The 22,598-nt window shown below is 44.1% G+C and overlaps 1 protein-coding gene across 4 annotated transcripts in view; it reads right to left on the bottom strand.

The window, feature by feature from the left end:
• AP1B1 (adaptor related protein complex 1 subunit beta 1) overlaps window positions 1–7,656 on the bottom strand; it is a 31,214-nt gene extending 23,558 nt beyond the window's left edge. For all 4 annotated transcript variants that reach the window (XM_074206269.1, XM_074206268.1, XM_074206266.1 and 1 more), the window contains exon 1: window positions 7,517–7,656. The gene's annotated coding sequence lies outside the window, so the exon portion shown is untranslated. The remainder of the gene's footprint in view (window positions 1–7,516) is intronic.
• Window positions 7,657–22,598: the final 14,942 nt, after the last annotated feature.

Raw genomic sequence — 22,598 nt, forward strand, 5'->3', positions numbered from 1 at the left:
CAAGGCTCTGGCTCTCCCCTTCTCTCCTCGTTAAAAGGCGGGCGATATCAAGGATTGCGACACGGCCCCCAAGAGCCCTTCTGGGATTGAATTACAGGATATTTTCGTGCCAGACCATCTAGTCTGAACAAAGTGAAACCCAAATTTAGTAACACACCTGGTAAATGTTAGGTCTGTGCCAGTTTATCAAGTTATTGGTCCCTCCTGGGAGTGGATAAAAACTGATTACTCCAAAAATCGATCTCTTGAGGCACATGAGTGGCTAAAGGCTTCAAAATTAAAAGGAAAAAAATCCAAGGCAGGCAAATGCTGACATGATATGGGTTTAGTTTTTCTTTCTGTCCTGAGGTTCTAGAGTGGAATCCTGGAGGGGGAGGAAGGGGGGGCAACTCCAGCCTGTGGCCCATAAAAGGGCTGAGCATGGCCTGCTCTACGCCGAAGGGCCCTTCAGGGCTCTCGGTGAATTCTCATGTACTTAGGATCAAGAGGAGGAGAAGACCCCATACCCACTGAGGAACACAGCAAGCCCTCCCATTTCTGTAGCACATTGGAGCTACCCTTCATGCACTGGAGGGAAAAGCACCTCAAGCCAGGAGGGCGAGGAGAAGGCAGGGGTCGAAGCCCAGGAAAAGGGCCAGCAGGTCTAGGAACTGAAGCACCCCTTCTGGCTGACGCAGCATCCGGGCCACAGAGCAAGCTGTCCACTGCAATTCCTCAAGGCCCCAAGGGCCAAGCCCGTGCAATGGAGGGAGTGAGAAGATGGACCAGGTTAAATACTGACTGATACAATCTCCGCAAGCTCTTGCTTCAGAGATCTCATCTGGAATGTGGGGGGCTTGAGCTGGAGGACTTCTCAGGTCGGGTCCAACTCTGCCTCCCTGACCTATTGCCCATTTCCTTGGCAATTTCACAGGATGTACCAGAAGGCTCTGGGCACCCAAAGGAGGCCCTGAGAAACCCCAACATCCTAGGTAGCTCCCAGACTTCTCAACCATCAGCTGGGGATATTGCTGTGGTTTTCATGTGGGATCTACTGTCCATTCTGTATACTGTCCTCAGCTCAGCCCTAAGGGGGACCCCAAAGAAAGAAAAAGCTGTCCTCCTCCAAGACCTGCTTGGAACAATTGGGTGCACTTACCAGTGGGACCCCCTCAACTCAACTAATTATTGTGGAATATACAATAGCCCAGATGAACAATGAAGACCATAAATATAGCAAAGCTGAGCCAAGTTGCCCATCACTGTGCCCTCAGGGGAGAGAGCACATTCAACTAAACCAACCATTTCTTAAGCTCCTGCCAGGCCCTGGCTTTGGTGCTGCTGAAACAAAGATGAAATCAGATCCAGCTGTGCCATACAGACCCAGAGAGAGTTCAGAGAGCCTGAGAAACTGGAGGAGGGAGAGATCGTGTTCAGCCCTGGGAGGCCAGGATAAGTTTCCTATAGGATCTAGGGATCTTTTCATTGGAGGAGACAGAGATCCCAGGATGGGGGCTGTGGAAGGTGAGAGCAAAGGCAGGGTCACAACAGCAGGGGGGAAAGGTGAAATAAGTCAGCCAAGCTAGGCTGGAGGCCAACTGGAGCATCATGGCCTCAGGTGGCTACTGCCTATAGAAGGGTTTGGAGCAGAAGACAGAGGAGTGTGAAGGATGGAATAGGGAGGAGGCAAATGGAAGCAGGAAGACCAACCAGAAGGTTAGCAAATTAATGTGAACACAGTGTCAAGGGACTGAGTCCATAAAGATGATGGAGGCTTTGAGTGACCTGGCTGATGATGACCATGGTGACACAAGGAGGCTGGACCATAGTGGGACATTCCTGGCAGGGGTGGGGGGAAGAAAAACAAAAACATACTGCCAGGATAGAAATAAGCATGCTTGCCTTCATGGAAAACTGAGGAAACCCAAGACAGGTAAAGTAAAGGATTCATAGCAGTGGGAGATAAGGGGGTCATGGTAGGAGAGCCTTGGTTACAGAAGGCCTGGAATGTCACCAGAAGGAAGAATCCAGATTTTTATCCTGGAGGCTCTTTCCTGGGAAAGTGCTTTCTGCCAGACAGCATGAGCTAAAAGCTCATCTCTGGAAGACTGGCCCCAGAAGGAAACTCACCAAAAGAAACAAAAATGACTCGGTGGGGGTGGGGGTGGGGGTGTCAAAAATACCTTTGCCTTTTCTGGCAACTGATTCTCAGGAACCTGGTTCTTAGGTTCCAGAAATTGATGATCTCGGCCCCCAGTGCAAGTTTATGAACAGATGACGGCAGCTTAGTCAATAAAGCAATCGAAGGGAAAAGGTGGGACCCAAGGGTGGCTGAGAGTCAAGCTGCAGCCTGCCCTCCCAGCAGGCGGCCCGGCCCAGCCTGGCCGACCTCGGAGCCTCTCCCTCTCACCATATTCAGCAGAGCATCAGGGCACCCAACTTAGCCTAGCCAAGTCAAAGCTGCTAGAGGCTAAATCCTCAGACTGTTGTACCCAATCCCACCTCCCAAACCCAATTGGGTCACACTGTAGAAATCCATATGGGAAGATTTGGAAACAACTGAGATGTGCCCATCACATCGACCTCCCATCTCCATGCCTCTGCCATCTCCTAAGCCTGGCAGGAACTCCTGCCTTCCCTCTGCCTCAGAGTCCCTCCCTCAGTTGGGTGGCTTGGTAGATAGAAAGACCTGTAATCAGGAAGACCTGAATTCAAATCCAGCCTCATACCCTTCCTAGTTGTTCAACTCTGGGCGAGTCACTTCACCCCCATCTGCCTCAGTTTCCTCATTTGTAAATGAGGGGACAATGATACCTACTTGTGAGCATAAAAATAAGATTTCCAGCCCTTAAAGTTCTAGAGAAATGCTATTGTCTGCTGCAGAAAATCTTGATTTCTGCCAACACAGAATCTTCCCTATAGCACTTTGGCAACTAGTGATGACTGGTGATGCCAGTATCTCTAGAGGGCTTGAACCCCACAACAGCCCCGGAGGCAGGTGCTGGGGGCATCTTCAAGGCACACTGAGGAGACTTCTGGGGACTGAAGTCACAAAACAGTTGTTGTTTCAGTCTTGTCTGATTCTCCCAGACCCCATTTGGGGATTTCTCAGTAAAGATACTGAAGCATGTCTCCATTTCCTTCTCCAGCTCATTTTACAGGTAAAGAAACTGAGGCTAACAGGGTGAAGTAACTTGACTCAGGTCACACAACTAACTAGTTAGTCTCTCAGCCAAATTTGAACTTAGGAAGGTGACTTTTCCTGACTCCAGGCCTAGCACTTTATCCACTGTGCTACCTTGCTGCCTCAAACACTACATAAATTAACATCATCACTATTTTTACAGATGAGGATCTGAGGTAGACAGAGGTAAAGTGACTTGTGCAGGGTCACATAGCTGTCACATAGCTATTAAATGCAGAAGGCAGGTTCTGAACTCAGTTCTTGACTTCAGGCCCAATGTTCTATCTACTGCACAGAGATTCTTTAGATAAGTAGCCTCATTTTGCAGAAGGAAAACCTGAAGCTTGGGGAGGGCTGCGTTATCTCTGATCGAAGAGCCCACAGGCCGACTGTGAGCCTGGAACCGGTTTCTCGTGGAAGGCTGGCTGATGGACTCTGGACTGGACGACCCAGCAGTTGGTCCGTCCCCACTTCCCCATTCTTGATTTCAGTAAAGGCGCTGATGCAGAGCGCAACCTGAATGGAGGCTGGTGGCAAGCACATGCAAGGAAAGATCAAGAGGCCAGCTGCTACGGTGACTTGGGCCACCTCCTGGGTCAAGTGGGGAAGCTCGAAGAACTCACCCAGTTTCTTTCTCTTCCAAGATAGCACAGAAGGAGTCCAGGCCCAAGACTAGGTAAAAGAAGTCTGGCCAGTGGACAGCAGTACAGCTTCCCAGACCATGGAGCCTGGGCATCCCAGACCTTGCCACCCATGTCATCCCTTGGCACCAGGAGCCACACATCTCCTCCTCACCAGAAACCACAACTGCTAGCCCTTCCCTGCTCTTCTGGCGAGAGCAGCATGTGGTAGGAGGGGCAAAGTAACAGATGACTTTAAAGGCAGAACATCCCCCTGGAATGTCACCATGATGGATGGTAAGAGATGACAGAACATTTATAAAACTCCCCAAGAGACAGGACCTATGATCAAGTCAATCACTCAGCAAAGATTTATTAAATGCCTAGGTTTAGAAGGCACTGCCTTATTTACATGCATGGCCAATTCTCTGTGGAAAATTTGCTCTTCTTGTTAAGAAAAGAGGTGACAGGAAGGAAGCAGGGAAGTGATCATTAAAAAGACCACGTCAACAATCTCCCTTCCCAATGATCTATCTGGGACACAGAGTGTCATCTGGGCAATGAGACGTGCCACTGAGAGCTGGGTTTCAGGGAAACCTGCTGCCCACTCAGCTTTTACAAGTGTACTGGAGAACAGGAATCATGCCCAGCCTCTGGCCACACCTCAAGCATTTCATAATGAACTTGGGGTTTTCCTAGGAAACCCCACAGTCTCAGAGTCTGTTCCTTGGAGAATGTGGGCAAAAACAAAACCTCTGAGATCGTGGGCCTGGCTAGCTAGCAAGAGCAGGAACTTGTGGCAGGCTGAAATGTGTTTCATGTCTTTTGAATACACCTTAAGAAGTGAATTAGAAAGGGTCTGGAAAGCCCCAGAAAAAAGTATTCTGAAGAGGGAAGGAAGACAGCACCGAGCTATGCCTGAGTGAACTTCCCTTCCATGCCAGAGACTAACTGGGCCAAGGGGCAAAGCAGAAAGCTCCAGGCCTCTCCACAGCCAGCAGATATGTGCCCCCCTGGGGCCACCAATGTGCCAAAGATAGAGGCAGAGGGGCCCAGGGGATGGCCCACAGGCCCAAGAGGCCAAAGCTTCAAGTGGCAGCTGGTTTCTGCAGCCCATGTCTGTGTCACTTCATCTTAAATTCTCCCTTGTTAAATAGGGATCCAGTAATGATTAGCAAGTTTTTGTTAATTGGATGTAACTAGAAATACAGATCCCTAGGAAAAAGAAGGCACTGTGGTAATATTTATATCACAGCTTTCTTAACAAGCATGTGGAAATACTCATACAATCACTAATTCTTACAACACCCAGAAGGGGGGGAGTTGGCAGCAGACATTCTTCTCCATAATTGTCAAATGAGAAACTGAGTCAGGGTTGGAGAAAGTGAGAATAGCAGCAATAGCCACAAGGCTCCAACTGAGGCAAACACCACATCATAGCAGGTCAGGGAGAACGATTCCTCTGACAAACAAGGAAGACCCTCACCCCTTCTTTGGGTGAGACGTCAAAGGATGTGGTCATGGAAGATATTCCAGAGGTCACCTCCCCCAGAGTCATGAGGGGGAGCAATCCCAGGGCCTGTTCCAGGCTCTCAGAAGCCCTGGAATGAGCCCTGACGGTCACTGAGTTGTAGCGTCTGGTCTATAAAATGAGCTGAAGAAATGCTGACTCTGGAGCCAGGAAGAGCTAGGCTCCAAGTTAACCTCTGACTCTGTATAGTCCTATAACCAACTGTCTCCCTCAATGTCTCCATCTGTAAATGGGCATTAATAATACCTGTGTGGTCCCCTGGGCCTGCTAGGAGGCTCAAATGGCAGAGGAGTTGTAGACCATTCTGCAAATCCATAAAAATGCTGATTCCTATCTACCCTCCTAGAATCTTGGCCTTTTCCAGATGAGGATGCCAAGTCCAGAGAGTGACTCTCTGACCCAGGGTCCCAAAGCTGGCTGTGGCAGAATCAGGTCAAGAATGCAGACCTCCTGACTCCCCACCCAGTGTCCTTTCCATGACATCACACTTGCTTTCTATTCTTAAAAATACCTTCAATGACACCCTCTTTCAACAGCTTCACAGCCCTTAGAAGCCAGGCCATGTTCCTGTACTTCCTCTTTTTGCCAAGGAGGTCAAATAACTCATTTAAAAAGAATGGGTTTGGGAGCAAAAGCATAAATCCTTTGGCTTATGTTCCTCTCATCTAGGAAGATGATAACAAACTCAAGTCTCATGAAGGGTCCAAGGCAGAGTAGGAATCAAGAGATGTTTTAACCCAGAAACTTCCAAGATGAGTGGACATAAGCAAATAACTTAATCTTTTATTTTTTTTTTATTTTTTTAGGTTTTTGCAAGGCAAAGGCCACACAGCTAGGTCATTATTAAGTGTCTGAGGCCGGATTTGAACCCAGGTCCTCCTGACTACAGGGCCGGTGCTCTATCCACTGCGCCGCCTAGCCGCCCCCAAAATGATTTAATCTTGGAGAACTGCATGACCCTGGTCAAGTCACTTCACCTGTTCGCTTTAATCCCCTGGAGAAGGAAAGATCACTCCAGTATCTTTGCCAAGAAAAAGCCAAATGAACAACAACAAACCTCTTCTCAGAATGGTGGTGAGAAAAGTTCTCTGCACACCTTATAGCCATGGAAAAATCTGAATTATTACTACACAGGACAGGGAGACGCATGAAGGGCGATCACTTAATACCGCCTCCAAATTTCTAACACTCCACGCCTAACCCACTTGCATTAACAGAATCTCCTCTAAGTTCTTACCTTAAAGTAAGCCTGAATTGGGGCGGCTAGGCGGCGCAGTGGATAGAGCACCGGCCCTGGAGTCAGGAGGACCTGGGTTCAAATCCGGCCTCAGACACTTAATAATGACCTGGCTGTGTGGCCTTGAACAAGCCACCTAACCCCATTGCCTTGCAAAAACCAAAAAAAAAAAGGAAGCCGGAACCTCCAAAGCAGCCCCAAAGCACCCGCAGATAGCCAGGACCAGGGGTGGGAACCCTGGGGGCTGGGGGCACGGGGCTTGGACGGCCTCCTAAGGACCCTTGCGGCTCCCCGGCTGCCGACCACCCGCCAGGCCCCATTTCACAACTGGGGAGCCAGAGGCCCCCAGAACTGAGGCCACCTGGCCAAGGTCACCCCGACCCTCGAGTGACTGTGTGAGATGCCGAGGCGGGAGATGGGGGTGCGGGGACCCGAAGGGAAGGAGCCCTGCCCCCCGCGGGGGCGATGCGGGCCCGGGGCAGGAGGGGGCAGCGGGGGGCACCCGGGCCCGCCCCGCGCTTTCCAGACCAGGGAACCTCAAGGTCACGCAAGGAGTCGGGGTCAGAGGTCAGGCACGCCCCCAGCCCCCCTGCTCCCACATGGGGCGGCGGGAAGAGGCGACCAGGGGGAGGGGAGGGCGCTGCGGGTCCCTCGACTCGGGGGTCCCGCCGGGGGCAAGCTGGGCCCCCCGGGCCTGTGAGGGGGGTGCGGAGGCCCCCCCCGGGAAGTCGGGGCGGCCCTGCCTCTGCCCGGGGGCCTCGGGGGGCCGCGGGCCGCCTCCGCCCCCCCGCCCCCCCGCACGTCCGCTCCGGCCCGGGGGGAGGGGCTGCGCTCCGCCCCCCCCCCCGCGCCCCGCCGCCGCCCGGCCGCGACCTCTGACCCCTGGGCCGCGGCCCCTCCCGGGCAGAAGCGGCCGTTGGTCCCCGCCCCGGCCCCCCGCCCCCCGGGGCTGCCCCTCGGCTCGCCTCGGCTGGGCTGCGCCACGTCCGCGGTCTCGGCTCCGGCCCGCTCCGCCGGCCCCTCGGCCCCTCCGCCCGCTCCGCCGCCGGCCGCTCGCCCGGAACCCCGGCTGTCACCTGCCGGGCGGAAGTGAGGCTGCGCGGGGCCGCTTCCGGCGGACGCGGGGCGCGGGGCGGGGCCGGGGGCGGGGCCAGGCCGCCGGGTTAACCCCTCCGCTGCCAGGCCCCGGGACGGGGCCACGAGGGAGATCGCAAAGGGGCCCCGCCCCTTGCGCGCTCTGCACCAATCACCGAGTCTCATCCCCAGAACCGGAAGAGACCTTCAGCCAATCAATAAGCGCATACGCCCGGCGCTCAAAGAAAGTCAAAAGAGAGGCCCTGGCCGCGGGGGGGGGCTTCCAGGCTGCGGGAGGGGGCGGGCCGGGGTCTGGGGGGGCGGCGTGTCCGATGGAGGCCGTGGGACCTGGGACCCCCGAGCCTCGGTCTCCCCGTCCGCAAGATGGGGCGCAGGTCCGGGGGGGCCCTGGGGGCGCAGGCAGCCGCCGGGACTGAGGTTTTCCTTCCCTCGCCATTCCCCTTCCCCCCCCGGGAGGCGGACACGGGGCGCGCAGACACGGGGCGCGCCCGGGGTCGGCGGGGCAGCAGCGCCCCGAAGCTTGTCCGAGGAAGCGGGGGGGGGTGGCGCGGAGCCCGGGCCCCAGGCCCCGAGCACCCCCGGCATCGCGGACCTGTGCGAGGGGCGCAGCGCGGGCGAGGCGGAGGCCCCCAGCCGCCCCCCGGCCGCCCCCCGGCCGCCCCCCGGCCCCCTCTGCGGAGTGTCCGCGGGCTCTGCCCGCTTCTTGGGCCTTCCCGAGCCTGAAACCGGCCTGCTCATCCTCTTCAAGCAGCACCTTTTCTTTTCTTTTCTTTTCTTTTCTTTTCTTTTCTTTTCTTTTCTTTTCTTTTCTTTTCTTTTCTTTTCTTTTCCTCTCCTCCCTCCCCTCCCCTCCTCTCTCCTTTCCTCCCCTTTCTCCTTCCCTTCCCTTTGTATCCTATTTTATTTTCCCCAGTTACACCCCAAAACAAGAGCATTCACTTTTAAAACCTTGAGTTCTGAATTCCCTCCCTCCCTCCCCCTCATTGAGAAAGCAAGTTCCCATATTTCCTCCCGTATACAATGCACCTTCCTCTGGGGGCTCCGAAGTGGCAAAAAAAGGTGTTACATAAAGTTAGTGAACTCAAGTTTTATTCATCATAAAATTCAGACAACGCCTCATCACTGTCAAAACACGCATCCGTGAGCTTGTCCTCATCTGTGTTGGATGAATCCCTGTCTTAGGAGAGGCTCTGGCTGCTCTCCTGCCTGTGCTCTGGGCAAGTCTGGCATGGAGGTACATGTTTAGTCCATCCAGTTTCATGAACCTGAAGCACCCATGGTGTCCTGGGAAATCAGCCACTTCTTTTTCATCAGCAATTCTTCTGGCCTTCTGCTGAACCATCTCTGTGGACACAGGAATTCCAATGGTCCTTAGCTCTTTAATTCCCTCCCAATCTCAAGCCATTTTGCTGCCTTGCCTCTCATGGTCTTCTGCTGGGGCATTTTCAGTCAGGTTTCTTCTTCCCATAGCCAGTCTCAGATTGGTTTGTCAGTTGGAGGAGGAGCAATATATCAAAATTGATATATTGGTTCAGCAGCACGATTTTCAAACAATTTGGCAAACTGGATCACGTTGAACTTGAATTCATTTGGTCCATGAATACTATGGAATGCTATTGTTCTATAAGGAACCATGAATGGTCAGACTCTAGAGAAGCATGGAATAACTTACAGGATCTAATGCTGAGCAAAGGGAGCAGAAGCAGGAGAATAATGTGTCGATTAAGAACAACATTGTGAGATGAACGACCTAGATGGAAGCAGCTCCTTTCAGCAGTCCAGAGAGCTAGGACAACTCTATTAGATTGGCTATGGACTATATTATCCCATCCAGAGGAAGAAAAACAAAACAAAACAAAACACACCAAATCTGCTGAACACTTTACAAAAATGATCTCTTATGTATCTCTTTCCCTTGATCCTAATTCCTCATGCAGAAAATTGCTAATTTGTAAACATTTACAAAAGATATATATATATATAAAATGCTAACCTGACTGTTCCCTTCTGAGGGAAGGAGGGGAGGGCGGAGGGAAATTTTGTAACCTGGAAATATGCATATACAAATGGATGAAAACAAATAAATTTTAAAAAATAAGAAAACAAAAAAGACCCTTGAATTTAGCACTGGACGAAAATCTTTTCTGAGCCATTTCCAGGCAGAACATGGCAAAATGTCACCTAATATACCAGTAACAAATGTGAAACAATGAATGTAAAGCCAACAGGCATGAAAAAGCAGGAAATACAAGTTCAAAAATCTAGAACCACTGTATAAAATGCTTCCCAGTTTTTAGACCCCAAATTTTTTGAAAAAGGATGCATCTTACACGTGGAAAAATATGGTATTTGATATAGAGTAGAAATGTGTAGTCATGTAACAAAAAATCATGTTATGAGAGTAAACATAACCCCAACAAAAGGGAAACCTCAAGAAAAACATTGTAAGAAAAAGTATGCATCAATCTGTATTCAGAATCATCACTTCTGTCTTTGGTATGGATAGTATTCTTAACTATAAATTCTTCAGAGTTGTCCTGTGTCATTGCTGAGAAAAAAGTAAGTCATTACAACTCATCCTATAACATTGTTCTTCCTTTGTGTAGAAGTACCTTTCCCATTGCATAGTCCCCATTACGTCATTGAGAGCATCCTGTTCATCATTTCTTATAATAGAATAGCATTCTATGATAATCACATACCACAATTTTTTTAGCCAGTCCCCAAATGATGGGCATCCCCTCAATCTCTGGTTCCTTGCCACCAGAAAAGAGTTGCTTTAATTTTCTTATAGATACAGGTTATTTTCCTTCCTGTTTTTCATTTCTTTTTGTATATAGATCTTGTAAGGCACTACTAGGTCAAGGGATACGCACAGTTTTATAGGTCTTTGGTCATAGTTCCATATTTCTCTATGGAATTGTATCACAACAGAACATTAATCTTGTTTACCCTCATCCTCTCCAACATTTGTCATCTTTTTTGGTCCATTTAGCAAATCCAATAGGTACAAGATATCCACATTTCTCCTATCAATAGTGAGTTAGGACATTTAAAAAAATGATTTAAATAGATTCTGCTCATCATTTCTTATAGCGCAATAGTATTTCATCACAATCTTATATTACAACTTGTTCAGTTGCTTCCTCCAAATGGGCATCTATTTAGTTTCCAGTTCTTTGTCATAGTATAAAGCTGCTATAAATATTTTTGTACACATGGGTCCTTTGCTTCATTCTTTGAGGAAACAATTTTTTTTTTTATCTTTTTGGGGTATAGATATAGTAGCAGTTTTGCTAGAATAAAGTTTAATAGCTTTTGGGGCATAATTCCAAATTGCTTTCGAGAATGGTTGTAGCTCAGTTTGTATTCTTCCTATAGCCCCTCTGGCATTTTTTATTTTCCATTTTTTTATCATCTTAGCTAATTGGATGGGTATGAGGCAGAAGCTCAGAGTTGTTTTAATTTCAATTTCATTCATTAGTGATGTAGGTGATGGTACATATGAATCATCTTTAACAGGTAATTTTTAACATACTTCATATGTACTTCATATGTCATCAGATCTCATGATAAGCTCATTGATTTTCACAGTAACAATGGAAGACTAGTATTAAGTTTCTATTTTACAACTAGGGAAATAAAGGCCAAATATGAATATATGGCCCAAAGACATAGAACAGTCAATGGCAGATGTGCAACGCCCCCCCCCCCCCCCCATCTCTATGCTTTCAGACCTTGGTCTGACCCTCCTTTACTCCTTTCAGGCTCCACCGAGCAAGAGAGCTAAAAATAAGGAGATAATAAGAGGGAACTATTGCTAATCCCATCAGCTGCTAATTACAGCTTGCTAAGGAAAGAAGAGGAAGCAGAGGGGTTTGAGTCTCTTTTCTCCTCAATTATATTCCTTCCCCCAGCTCAACACCCCAGAACTCAGCTTGTAATAACAGCCTTCAACACTTCCCTGCCTTAAAGTCACATTCCATCCCAAACTCTTGATAATGGTGGACAGCTGCAACCCAAGTCACATCTCTAGGGATGATCCTGAACTTGACCTAACCTTGTCTCCCAGGCAGCTTTAGGGATAAACCCAAAGGGGCTCAGAAAGCTCTTTAATAATAATAGCTAGCATTTCTATAATGCTTCAAGGTTGTGCTTTATAAATGTTAGTTTTATTCTTATGACAGTAGGACTAAGTATGAATGCACTTATTCCACAATCAAGGGGACAGGGAAAAGAGCACTGTCCTTGGAGTCGGGAGGATTGGAGTTCAAATCCAGCCTCAGAGACTTGATGTTCACTAGCTGCAGGCAAATCACTTAACCCTATTTGTCTCACATCCAGGACCATCTCCACACATTCCAATTCATATCTGGCCCCTGAATCCAAATGGCTCCCAAGGAGAAAGTGAAGCTGGTGACATAGCACAGCCCCCCCCAAACCCAAGTCATATGCTTGTCATGGCATCACCTCTCTGATGTCATGGTCTTCTTCCAGAAGGAAGGCCAAACATCATTCATCAAGGGTCTTAATATACACAATGGACTATATTAGGCATTGGCGAAGATATAGAAAAAGGTAACAGGTAACCCTAACACACTGTTCTGAGTCCTTTGGTTCTTTTCTGGTGGAGTCCTCTGTTCTTTTCTCTCTACACTCTCTTAGAAGCTCATCAGCTCAATTAGTCAATGAGCCTTTTTTAAAAGGTTCCTACTGTGTTCCAAGCACCATGTTTGCTACTGGGTATGCAAAGTAAAAAATGAGACATGCCATTTCTTGGCAGTTGATTCCTAGACTTAAATATCTAGAGATCACCTCTTTCCTGAACTCCAGTTCCCTATTCCCAGTAGCCTGAGTCATTACTCTCTGCTTAGTAGAAATCCCAATTAGATATCCAATAAGGTATCTCAAGCTCAACATGATTAAAACCAGACCCATTATTTTTTTCCCCTCTTTGGAAATTCTTTTCTATTGAAGGTACTATCATCCTTCCAGGCATTCAGTATCTTAAATCTTAGAGTCAGCCTCAGCCCTTTCCTCTTCTTCATCACCCTTTGTCTCTAATGGGTCATCAAGTCTTATTAATTTCAACTCTCTAGTATATCTGACATTTGCCCTTTGCTTTCTTTCTTTCTTTCTTTCTTTTAGGGTTTTTTTTTTGCAAGGCAAATGGGGTTAAGTGACTTGCCCAAGGCCACACAGCTAGGTAATTATTAAGTGTCTGAAGTCAGATTTGAACCCAGGTACTCCTGACTCCAGGGCCTGTGCTTTATCCACTACACCACCTAGCCACCCCATACCCTTTTCTTTCTACTCACTCCACTACATCCCTGGTTCAGGCCCTCAATCCCTTTTCATCTAGATTACTGCAATAACCTCCTAACTGGTCTCCCTGCCTTATCCTTTTCCATCCATCATTCATATAACCAGCAAATTTATATTTCACATACAGGACCAGAACTTTAGAGTTGGAAAGTATCTTAGAGGTCATCTAATCCATTTCTTTCATTTTACAGGTGAAACTGATACCAGAGAAGACAAATGATTTGTCTCAAAGCAATCCAGGTAGTATTGTTCCCTTTTTTTGTCCCAATTTTCTTTTTTTTATTATGAATTTGACAAACATCAGCAAACATGAACATTTCAAACAGAGAACATAAAGAGGATTATATATGAAACTGTGAATCTATTACACTCAGATTATGCAGATTATTTCTTTTTTCTTTTTCTTTTTTTTTTTTTTACGTTTTTGCAAAGCAAATGGGGGTTAAGTGGCTCGCCCAAGGACCACACAGCTAGGTAATTATTAAGTGTCTGAAGTCAGATTTGAACCCAGGTACTCCTGACTCCAAGGCCGGTGCTTTATCCACTATGCCACCTAGCCAACCCTCAGATTATTTCTTTTATAAAAGTATATATTCACTTCCTTTTTTTTCTCTTTTCCTTCTTTCCTTCCTTTCTTCCTTCTTTCCTTCTTCTTCCCTTCCTTTTTTCCCTCCTTCCCTTCCTCTTTATTTATATTCTTTCTTCCTTCTCTTTTCCTTTCCTTTTATTTTCCATATTTCTTTTTTCTCTTTATCCCTCTTTTAAAACATCTCTGTTACTGTGGTAGTTTTCTGAAAGCACAGGTCTATGTCTTTTCTCTGTTTCAGAAGCTTTAGCTGTAACGCCTTTCTCCCAGGGTTGGGGGGGAGCATACGGTATGATGCATAGATACCCTATAAACCCTTCAGTTCTATACAAATGCTAGTTATTACTATTCTCCCACCCCCTCGTTGATTGTTCCAGACTTTTTTATGCCTCCTCCAACCGCCCATGACTCTTCATTCTACTCTCTCAACTGAGATCCTTACTACCTTTTTCATTGAAAAGACTGAGTTCATTCACTGAGAACTCCCTCTCCTTAGAGGTAGCTGATAGCTCAATGGATAAAACTTCAGACCTCAAGTCACAAAGTTCCGAGTTCAAATCCAACCTCAAACACTTAATAGCTATTTTGGTACTCACATTGCCAGGGCTAGCTCAGTGTTTGGGAGGCTCTGAAAGAATGCACGGGAGAGAAGAGGCATTAGACTGACCACCAAACTGAAGGTCAACAGAGTTGTTGTGCTGACCTCATTGCTCTATGATTGTGAAACCTGGACAGTCTACCAGTGCCATGCCAGGAAACTGAATCACTTCCATTTAAATAGTCTTGGGAAGATTGTGAAGATAACCTGGCAGGAGAAGATACCAGTCACTGAGGTCTGGAGCTAAACTGCCTGGCATTCCAACATTACTACAAAGAGGGCAACTACGATGGACTGGACATGTTGTCAGAATGCCAGACAACCTCTTGCCAAAAAGATTATTTTATGAAGAACTCCCCCAGAGCAAGCACTCATGAGGAGATCAGAAGAAGTGATACCAGGACACCCTGGTTGTATAACCCTAACAGCAACATGGAGGTGATGCTCAACTCTGATGGACTTGCTCATCCCTTCAGTGCAACAACCAAGGACAATTTGGGGCTGTCTGCGATGGAGAATACCATCTGTATCCAGAGAAAGAATTGTGGAGTTTGAACAAAGACTAAAGACTATTACCTTCATTTGGCAAAAAAACTATAAAGACTAACAGACTGCCTTCTGTGGGAGTTGGGGGGAGGGAAGCAAGAATGGGGGAAAAATTGTAAAACTCAAAATAAATAAAATCTTAAAAAAAAGAGAATTGATTGTACAGCCTGGGAGACACTGGCACAGGATAGCCCAACATGGCATGCCCTCATCAGTGAGGGGGGCTGCACTCTATGAGGAAGGCAGAATGGAAGCAGCTCAAAGGAAACATGACATTTTTTAAGTTTAGAGAACCCACCCCACCCAGTTCACATTGACTATTGGCATTCTGATAAGACTATTGGTCTTATCAGTTATAGTCAGACCTACTGTCTTTTGTCTCAAACATAGTGATGTTATTTTGGTCTTCTTCTATAATGAAGGACAAGAACCAACCAACTATGTGACCCTGTTTGCTTCATGCCTATTTGCCTTAGTTTCCTCATCTGTAAATAATAGCATTCATCTTGCAAAACTGTTGAGAGGATCAAATGAGATAATATTTGCGAAAACAGTAAAATCCTTACATAAAATCCATACATACCTTTTCCTTTCTTCCTTCCTCCTCATCTTCTCTCATCCACATGCCCTCTGCTACTAGTTTCTCCTTCATCTAAATCTTTCAGGGGAAAAATTGATACCCAAAGAAATAGGGGACTTTTGAACTTTCCTGATAAGAAGACAAGAATTGAACAGAAAATTCAATCTTCCAATATGATGCTCAATATGAGATGGCCATTCCCCTTGACAAGGCTAATCTTTCCATCTGTACAAGCAATCCCATTTCATCCCTTCTTCTGCGGTATATTAATTTCTTTCCCATCCCATGCTCTCACTCATCTTTAGTCTTTCCCTATATCTGGGTTACTTTCCTTCTGCCTACAAACATGTCCATTTCTCCTCCATGCCCAGAGACCCTCATTTGTTCCATCTGTCCATCCCAAGTAGCTCTTATTCAAAATTTCTCTTCCCTTTTGTGGTTAAATTCTTTGAAAAAAATAGGCGCCTCCACTAATTCTCCTCTTCCTCCCTTCTTAACTTTACGGTCTGACTTCTGATCTCATCATTCAGTTGAAACCGCGCTCTCCAAGCTGACGAATGATGTTCTAATTGCCAAATTCAATGGCCTTTTCTCTGTCCTCATTCTTTTCTACCTCTCTGCAGCCTTTAACATGGCGTATCAGCTTTTCCTTACTGATAGTCACTTTCTCTAAGTTTTCATAGCACCCCTTTCTGCAACTTCTCCCATTTATGTGCTTGTTTCTTCTCTGTCTACTTTGGCAGGTTTTCATCCATGCCAGTCTCTTAACAGTGGGAGCCCTTCAATGCTTTGTCTCGGCTCCTCTCTTCTTGTCTCTCTCTATTAACTCATCTGTTGATCTCATCAGTTCCCATGATTCCAGTCATCATCCTTATACAGATGACCCTAAGATATAGTTGAGTATTTCTTTTTCAGAAACATATCAAATATTTATTTTAGGATAGAATTACAATGACAATGATGACAAAGGCTCAGAGCTCATTGTTGTTTGCCTATTCTTCATGACCTCAATTGGGGTTTTCTTGGCAAAGATACTGGAGTAATTTGCCATTTCCTTCTCCAGCTTTTGTTTTCAGATAAGGAACTGAGGCAAGGAGTATTTAAGTGACAACAATATAATTTTTAATAATAAAATTCAATTTTATTTTATTTTCAGCTCTGAATTCTCTCCTTATTCCTCTCTTCCTCGCTCCAACCTTCTACATTGAAAAAGCAAGGAAAACAAAAGCTATTACAAACATGTGTAGACAAGGAAAACAAATTCTTACATTACCCATGTTAAAAAAATATATTTCATTCTGGAGTCTGAATCCATGAGGAGGGTAGCATGTTTCGTCATGAATCTTCTGGAATTATGGGCAGTCATTGTATTGCTTAGAGTTCCTAAGATTTTCAAAATTGCTTGTCTTTACAATATTGCTATTATTAAAGAAATTATTCTCCTAGTCTTTCTCATTTCACTTTTCATCAGTTCTTATAAGTCTTTCCAGGTTTCTCAGAAACCATCCACTTCATCATTTCTTATAGCACAGTAGTATTGTATTACATTCATATATCACAATTTGTTCAGCTATATCTGAATGATGGGTATCTTGCCCTCAATTTCCAATTCTTTGCCATCATAAAAAGAATTGAAATAAATATTTTTGTACATCATGGTTCATTCCCTCTTAATCTGACCTCCTTGGAAAATAGACTTAGTAGTGTTATTGTTGGATCAAAGGCATTGACAGTTTAATAGCTTTTGGGGCATAATTCCAAATTGTTCTCCAGAATGATTAGTGCATCTGTTTTCTCACATTCCCTTCAGTATTTCTCACTTTCCTTTTTTGTCATTTTATTTATTTATTTATTTGTTTGTTTGTTTTTTTTGCAAGGCAATGGGGTTAAGTGACTTGTCCAATAATTTGAACTCAGGTCTTCCTGACTCTATCCACTGCACCACCTAGCTGCCCTTTCTTTTGTCATTTTAATCAATCTGTTGAGAATCAAATTATTTTAATTTGTATTTCTCCAATTATTAGTGATTTAGGGCAATTTTTGTATTGCTATTTATTGCGTTGAAATCTGCCTGTTCATATGCTTCAGCCATTTATCAACAGGAGAATGGCTCTGTCTCTTATAAATCTGTCTCATTCTCTGTTTGTCTTAGAATTGAGACCTTTATTAGAAAAACTCATGGAAAATATTTTCCCCCTTTCCTGAATTTCTTCTAACTTTACTGCATAGGTTGTGTTTGCACAAAATCTTTTTTTATCTTATGTAATCAAAATTATGCATTTTACCTTCTGTGAGTCTCTCTTTGTCTCTTTTTTGGGGCATGAACTCTTCCACTACCCATAGATCTGACAGGTAATTTTTTCCATGCTTTGCTTATTTGTTCTTGATGTCACCCATTATGTCTAAATCACGTTCCCATTTGGAGTGCTTCTTTCATTTCAATCCCTTCTACCAATTCAACAGACTGGCGGACTTGTTATTCATCAAACCCAACATTCTATCTCTCATCTCCCCACCTCTTCACTCTATGTCTCCTATGCCTAGAATTTTTTCCCCCTCATTTGTGTCTCTTTGTTTCCTTGATTCTTTCAAGTTCCAACTCAAATCCCACTTCCTGAAGGCCTTGCCTGGTCCTCTTACTCCCAGATGTACAAAGAAAGATGTACAAAGGTGAAAAGGACACACCTTGGCACCAAACTGAATCTGGGGGGAAAGAGATAGTAATGGGAAAATGGGGTGGAGGGTTTAGGGGAAAAGATAATGAGTTCTGTTGTGAAAATATTGAGTTTTAAGACAGTTAATGAACATCCAGTGTGAGATGTCTGAAAGACAGTTGATGCAAGATTGGAGGTTAATAGAGAGGTTGGAGCAGGAGAGGTAGATTTGAGAATCAACAGGATAGAAGTGGAAATTAAATTGTGGGAGCCGATGAGATCACTGGGTGAAGTAAGACAGAGGGAGAAGAGAAGCAGACCCAGGTTGAGAGACACCTTTGCTTAGAGGGCATGATAATCAAATTTCTTCTTTGTCTATGCTTATTTCTTCAACTGCTCTCTTGTACTGCTAGAGCTAGCATTTCTAAATTAATGTTAATAATGACATCCTTGCTTCACCTTAGAGCTTTGCAGAAACACTCCTAGCTTATCCCCATTTTGGAAAATGCTGGCTCTTGGTTTTAGATAGATAGTTATCATTTTAAGGAAAGCTCCATTTATTCCTATACTTTCTAATGTTTTTTTTAAACAGGAAGAGGCATTGTATTTGTCAAAAGCAATTTTCATCTATTGATATCATCCTTTTTTTCTTGTTATTAACACAGTCAGCTACATTTATAGTTTTCCTGACAATGAACAGCCTTTCATATCCAGTATAACTCCAGCTTGATCATCATGTATAATTTTTATCTTATGTTGCTATAGTCTTCTTTTATTTACATTTTTTGCAGCAATATTCTTTTTTTTTTCTGTTTTGACTTTCCCTGGTTTAGGTATCAAGGTCATATTTGTGCTGTAGAAAGTAGGAATCTTTCTCTTCCTATTTTTTTAAAACAAATTACATAATATTAGAATTAATTATTCCTTAAATGTTTGATTGGTTCTTGGTTGGTTGATTCTTGTCCTTCATTATCGAAGAAGACCCAAATGACATCCCTATGTTTGAGACAAACTACAGTGACAGACTGTGGCTGATCAGACCAATACTATTCTGCCACAAGTTGGGCACAAATAGTCCACCTGGGCTGGGTACTTTAAACTTACGGGTAGGTGGGACAATGGAGAGCGCACTGGCCTAGAGTCATGAGGACCTGAGTTCAGATCTAATCTTAGACACTTAATAATGACCTAGCTGTGTGATTTTAGGCAAGTCACTTAACCCCATTGCAAAAAACAAAAACAAACAAACAAACAAACCTTAATCTAGGGCTCTTAAATGTTTGATAGAATTTACTTGTAAATCCATTTGGTCCTGAGTCTTTCTTTTTTCTTTTTTTGCAAGGCAAATGGGGTCAAGTGGTTTGCCCAAGGCCACACAGCTAGGTCATTATTAAGTGTCTGAGACTGGATTTGAACCTGGGTACCCCTGATTCCAGGGCCAGTGCTTTCTCCACTACACCACCTAGCTGTCCCCTTAGTCTTTCTTTTTTTTAACATTTGGGAGTTCATTTATGGCTTGTTCAATTTCTTTTCCTAGGATAGGGTTATTTAAACACTTCATTGCTTATTCTGTTAACCTAAGCAATTTATATTCTTGCAAATATTCATTAAAAAAATTTTTTTGGGTTTTTGCAAGACAATGGGGTTAAGTGACTTGCCCAAGGTCACATAGTTAAGTAATTATTAAGTGTTTAAGGTTGGATTTGAACTCAGGTCCTCTTGACTCCAGGGCTCATGCTCTATCCACTGTGATACCTAACTGTTCCTCTTCTAAATGTTCATACATTTTATTTATATTATCAATTTTATTAGCATGTAATTGGGTGGAATAGCTCCCAATAATTTCTTTTATATCTTTTTCATGGTTTGTGAATTCACTTTTTAAATTTAGATGCTGGTAATTTGTTTTTTTCTTTCTTTTTTTTAAAAAAATAAGTTATCTAATAGCTTGTCTCTTATTATTTATTTATGTATATTGCAGATTATTAATTTGTAGTTTTTTGGTAGTTACATGCTCAATCCATTGATCTGCTCATTCTCTCTTTATTTATGAAAGTGTTTAGAGCTATAAATCTCCCCATATGTATTGATTTAACTACATCCCCCCAATTTTTTTTTTTTAGTTTTTTTGCAAGGCAATGGGGTTAAGTGGTTTGCCCAAGGCCACACAGCCAGGTAATTATTAAGTGTCTGAGGCTGGATTTGAACCCAGGTACTCCTGACTCCAGGGCCGGTGTTCTATCCACTGTACCACCTAGCCGTTCCCCATCCCCCCAATTTTGAAACAAATCATTATCTTTAGTGAAATTATTGATTGTTTCTATTTGTTCTTTGACCCACTCATTCTTTAGGATTAAGCTATTTAGTCCACACTTAATTTTTTATCTTTGCTCCAAAGACTCCTTTATTACATAATGCTCAATGAAATATGCATCTACTATTTATTCTTTTTCTATATTGGAGCTTTTTGGCATTAAAATATTTATAACATCCATTTTTAAAATTTGGAGTTTCAAATTTTCTTCCTCCATTCAGCTCCTCCCTTGTCCATTGAGAAAGCAAGCAATAAGATAGCATTATAATGCAAAGTCATGCAAAACATCATGTTTTTTGCATTTCTTTGTTAGATTTGTCTGCTCAGTTTTTAAAAAGATGTCATAGACAGTGGAGAAAAGGTATTTGTTATTTAGTTGTTCATTCATATCTCCATGGACTCCATGGACCGCAACACACCAGGACAATACACAACACACACTCTCAAAATCTGTCTAAGCTCATGTTCATTGATTCCATGACACTATCTCTCCATCCGTCCCCTTCTCTTTTTGCCTTCAAACTTTTCCAAGATCAGGGGTTTTCCCAGTGAACCCTGAAATCTCATTATGTGGCCAAAATATTCAAACTTATGCTTCAATGTTTGACCTTCCAGGAAATAGCCTGAATTAATTTCTTTAATATTTAATATTGACTGACTTGATTTCTTTCCTCCTATCCAAGGGACTCTCAAAAGTCTTCTGCAGCACCATAGTTCAAGAGTGTGGATTCTGCACATTCCCTGTAGTCCAACTCTCACAGCCATATATCACTACTGGAAAAACCATATAGGCCTTTGTCAGCAAGGCAATATCTCTACTTTTTAGTCTGCTATCTAACTTTTCCATAGCTTTCCTTCCAAGGGGCAAAAGTATCTTGTAATTTCATGACTGTAGTCATGGTCAGTGGTGATCTTTGAGCCCAAGAATATAAGATATGACTCTATTTCCTTTCCTTCTCCCTCTATTTGCTGGAAAATGATGGGGCCAGTTGTACTTCAAACCAGCTTTTACTCTTTCTTACTTTCATCCTCGTCAAAAGGTTTCTTAATTCCCCTTCACCTTCTGCCATTAAAGTTATATTGTCTGCATAGCTGAGATTGTCGAGATTTCTCCTGGTAACCTTAATTATCGTTTTTGATTCATCCAGCATTTTGAATGATGTACTCTGCATATTAGTTAAATAAATAGGGTGACAATATACAGCCACCTTGTACTCTTTTCTCAATCTTAAACCAATCCATTTTTCCAGTTTAGTTCTAAGCTTGTTTCTTGGTCAAAATACAGGTTCCTCAAGAGACAAGTAAGATGATCTGGTGCTCCCATTTCTTTGAGGACTAGTGTCTTCAAAAAATATAATTCTCAAAGAGGCAAGATTACCACCATTCACTAGTTCATAGAGAAAACAAGAGAGTGCCAGAAAAACATCAAAAACCTTTGATTCTGGATTGTGACAAGGTTGTATATTATTACCTTATTTTTTCCTTTTTTTATTTTTAATAACATTTTCCCCAATTACATGTAAAAACTAGCTTTAATATTCTTTTTTTTTTTGGTTTTAGCTCCAAATTCTGTTTCTCACTCCCTGAGATGGTGAGAAATCTGATATATGACCTTATTTATTTAATGTCCATGCAGAGCACATCTTGCAAAATGCGAGGCTGGATGAATCAAACCTCAATCAAGATTGCTGGGAGAAATATCAGCAGTCTCAGATATACAGACCCTACCATTCTGATGACAAAAAGTGAAGAATTATGAAGATCCTTGTTGAGGGTGAAAGAGGAGAAGGTAAGAGCTGGCTGGAAGCTCATCATAAAAACAAATTTAGAGAACAAAAACAAAGTTCATGGCATCTGATTCCATCATGTTGTTCAGTCCTTTTCAGTAATGCCCAGTGCTTTGGAACCCTATTTGGGGGGGGGGGTCTTCTTGGCAAAGCTATTGGTGTGGTTTGCCATTACCTTTTCAGCTCATTGTACAGATGAGGAACTGAGGCGAGTAGGGGTAAGTGACTTGCCCAAGATCACACAACCAGTAAGTGTCTGAGCCCAGATTTGAACCCATGAGTCTCCAGGCCCAGCACTCTATTCTCTTTATCTGGGTGAAAAGAAATGGAAGCAGTATCAGATCTTATGTTCTGGAGCTCAAAGTTCACTTCAGATGGCAACTGGAGCCATGAAATTAAAAGATGTTTACTCCTTAGAAGGAAAGCTCAGGCAAATCTGTACAGTTAAAAAACTAAGAAAAGGGGTGGCTAGGTGACACAGTGAATAGAGCACTGGACCTGGAGTCAGGAGTACCTGTATTCAAATCTGACCTCAGACACTTAATAATTACCTAGCTGTGTG

Source organism: Macrotis lagotis, chromosome X (assembly GCF_037893015.1).
Source record: "Macrotis lagotis isolate mMagLag1 chromosome X, bilby.v1.9.chrom.fasta, whole genome shotgun sequence".
Lineage (NCBI taxonomy): Eukaryota > Metazoa > Chordata > Mammalia > Peramelemorphia > Peramelidae > Macrotis > Macrotis lagotis.